Consider the following 4,075-nt stretch of genomic DNA (forward strand, 5'->3'; position numbering starts at 1 on the left):
AAAAAAAAAAAAAAAAAAACCTCCAATATTCAGGTTATGTTGCTGCTCAAAAGGAGGGAATCTAAGAAAAACTATTAGGATTGTAAAAGAATGAAAAAAGCTAACTCATGATACTCATAACTCAGAAATATTTCCTAGGAGGATTCTCTATATCCCGGTGCCCGTTATCTTTCCTCTTTAATTATCAATTACATGAACTTTTCTGGTTATCAAGTGTTTTACAAATAGTTTTCCATGAAATTGATGAAAAAACAAAAAACAATGCTTATGATAGTAGAGATGGAAGCCTAGTTCGTTTTGACCACCCGTGCCCCTGAAATAGCTGCCAGTATCTAACTGATCATAACAATCAAGGAATTCTCCAGACAAAATCATCAATTTAACACACATTGAGACTCCACTAGACACCAGGCCCAGCAGGACTATACAGCACATATATAACAGGAATAACTCCTCCTTAAGGACTAGTGGAAGTAAATATATAATTATACTTAGACAAATGTATCAGAAATGGGATCAAAGTGCTAGCGGCACACAGTAAGAGAATGACTAATCCTGTCGAGGGTCAGTTAACCATTAGAGAAAGGAAGTAAGCCATTCCATCTTGGCCAATGCATTCAAGGTTACTCAGAGTTATTTGAAGTAATTGTGCAACCATAAAAGAGGAAATGGAGCACACACCAATGTATTCTATGTCGGCAGGAAGTGGCAGTGTAGAAAGGTGTGACTGTTTATTTTTAAACGAACCATCCAGTATAAAAGCAGGTGAAGAGGATTAACCACTAGAGAAGGTATATGTTTATTTGATTAATGCCACTGTTGTGAAAATTGTGTAAGTAGTTTTTTTTTTTTTTTTTGAGACAGAGTCTCACTGTGTTGCCCGGGCTAGAGTGCCGTGGCGTCATCCTAGCTCACAGCAACCTCAAACTCCTGGGCTCAAGCGATCCTCCTGCCTCAGCCTCCTGAGTAGCTGGGACTACAGGCATGCGCCACCATGCCCGGCTAGTTTTTTCTATATATTTTTAGTTGTCCGATTAATTTCTTTCTATTTTTGGTAGAGACGGGGTCTCGCTCTTGCTCAGGCTGGTTTCGAACTCCTGAGCTCAGACAATCCACCCGCCTCGGCCTCCCAGAGAGCTAGGATTACAGGCGTGAGCCACCGCGCCTGGCCAATGTGTAAGTAGTTTTGGAAATGCTCTGCTTAAGAATTTCTCTGAAAGCCAAAGGCAAATCCTGGTCACCTGATAGTTTTGAGAAACAGCTAATGGTCATTCTGAGCCACGGCTAGTGACTGAGAGGGCAGAGGAGAGGACGCTGACCAACTGGGGTCAAAGATTCACGAAGCCAAGAGCAGGCCCTCATTGGCTAACACGGTTTGAGGAACTCAGTAGGATTTATTGTCTGGTTTTAAGAAAATTTGATCATTCTGATATGAGGTCTGAAGTGGATACCTATCAGTCCGATCAAGCTTTTAGAGTTCCTGATATACCATACATTCAAAATGTAGTACTATTTAAAAGTAATTAATTTTTGAGGGGGGATAAAAATGTCCAAAATTATAGTGGACTGAAATGGAGTCTTCAATGATGACATATCTATGGATAATGTACTTATACACCAAAAAAGAGTTTCAAAAACCAATACTCCCATGAGCGAGAGGATAGCCAAGTGTGTTGCAGTTTCTGATGAATGACACCAGCCGCGTGTAGGTCTGGATGGAAATGGGTTAACAGCATCCATCCCTGTCCTCTCCCAAAGCCAGTGGGACAGTTGGCATTCTGGACAGCCAGAGCCATCCTAGACATGAACCGAAGAGTGAAGAAGGTTCCTCTTCTTTACAGAAGGCTGCAGCGTTAGTGGGTGCACCCTCGGACCTGAGAGCGAGTCCTCACAAACGTTGACCACTCTTGGAATAGTTAACATCGCTTCTGTTAGCCTTTTAATAAATTAGTTTGTTTGTAAATTTTGGACATAATAAAATTATCAGCCTTGTATTGTTAAAAAAAATACAAGAAGCCTTCAGACCTTGAACAGCAGACTGAAAAGGAACAGACGTGTGGGCACAGCCTGGGACCCACATGGGCTCTATACTACTATTCAGTTGTAACTAGTTAAGCCCAATTTTCTCTTTTAAGACTGCAGCATCTACCTTAAACATCTAAACATTACCATAAATATGACACGAACATTAAAACATTCTGGAGAGGAGCTCATATCTTGACTTACTCCGACCCCTCAATCCCGTCAGGGAGGGCAGTTTGGGTTTTAGTTTGGGCATTGGAGCTCAGCTGCTTGGCTCACTTTGTTTTTCTTCCCTATACCCCAGAGCCCAAGTTCTAAAAGGTTAGGAGAAAGACTAACTAGGTAAAAGTAGCATATAAAGAGCGACTTTCCTGGCGGGTTACCAACCTTTTGCCCAGATTCAGAGTCCACTTCTACATGGTATCATTGGAACTCAATTCCCCAAAGAGAAATGTTTGGAAGGAATCTCTATTTAGCTTTGGAGCCTAAAGGAAGGAGAGGCGTCTGAGCCACCGTGTGTGAGGGTCTGCAGTACGTACCACTCCGGTAGATTGTCCAGTTCCAGGAGATTTAGGATCTCACTGGCTTGGCCGCACTCTCACAGACAAGGCAGGCTTGTTTGGTACCACAGACGCAAGGGTGAGCAGCTTGCCAAGTAAGACCGATCACTGTGACCTTTGGCTTAGACTGAAAAATAGCCTCTCCTCAACTCCCTGCCTTTAAGCAAGGCACCCAGCACTTTCTATTCACAAGTCCTCCGCAGCACACTTTCTGAGTTTCCATTTCTTCCCATCACCATGGGCAGCCCAGCCCGGCCTTCACCTGACTGCATGACTCGCCATTCGACTATGCCATGCCTGTTTGTTCCTCTGCAACGTGGGTCATACTAACACTTTGTCCCTCAACTTGAAGTTTCCTTTCCACTCTGGCAAACTCTTTTTAGGTTTGAGCTCAAATGACACCTCTTATTGATTTGATCTGACAATACTTCTCACTTACACCGTGGCTTGCATTTTAAAAAGAACTTTTACATCCATTATTTATTGGATAGCTACTACAGCCTGTACAAGAAGCTGGCAAGGCATTAATTCCTGGATTTTAAAGATGGAAAGGCTTGAAGAGGGGAGAGATGGCCTTCGCAAATGGTGGAGTTGAGACGCTATCTCAGTGTTCTTCCGACAAACTCCGGCTCTGGGCTGGCTACTTCTAAGACTCAACCTCTCATACTTCTCTTCCTCTCCAAGTTGCAGCTGACAGTCTTAGCATTCTGAAGACTTCCCCACTGCTGGATGTGAATTAACTCTTGCACTGGGCTCCTGGGAGGCAGAAGGCTTGGCTGACAGCAAACTCAGCACTCTCTCGTATGCAAAATGACATTTTGGCCTTAGGCACTTCCTAAGTTATAGAGTCCTGCTCCTTAAGAGTAAAAGTTTTCAGGCACTAGAGTATAGCATTAAAAAAAAGCCAAACTGAATTAGGGACCGGCCTACCACTTTATTAGCCTCCCAGCATGCACACATACACAGACACATTCAAGCCTACCACACTGTGATTTCACGGTCTGCACCTCCTCTTCTGAACTCAAAAGACACTCATTGTGCAATTCTATGAGATTGCACATTGGTCCTGGACAGAAACTACCTCCAGCTGCCCGTCGTGGCACCTGGGAATTATAATTTGCATCACTTTTGGTGGGGCAGAGGGCAGACATTATACTTGCTAAATGTGTTCAATTATTTATTTTTCACAATAGTAGAACTGCTGTTTGTGTATTTTTGGAACCTATGACTAAATAGTTAAAAATGAAACACAAATTCCATAAAATAGACTAGACATAAAATACATTCTATTTCTTAGTTGTATGGAAATGTTAACTTTCTCATCCGATTAAACGAATGGATCTTACTTAATAATCATTTATTCTGGAACCATTTCTGGCTTTCAGTTGAAAACTTCAGGAACAAATGTAAATATTGTCTCATGAAGGATTATGTAATCAGTGAGACTGTACCTGGACATAGTATTCTCTTTATTTGGAACCCCGTGTAACAGG

This window comes from Propithecus coquereli, unplaced genomic scaffold, assembly GCF_000956105.1.
Source record: "Propithecus coquereli isolate 6110/MARCELLA unplaced genomic scaffold, Pcoq_1.0 Scaffold57, whole genome shotgun sequence".
Taxonomy (NCBI): Eukaryota; Metazoa; Chordata; class Mammalia; order Primates; family Indriidae; genus Propithecus; species Propithecus coquereli.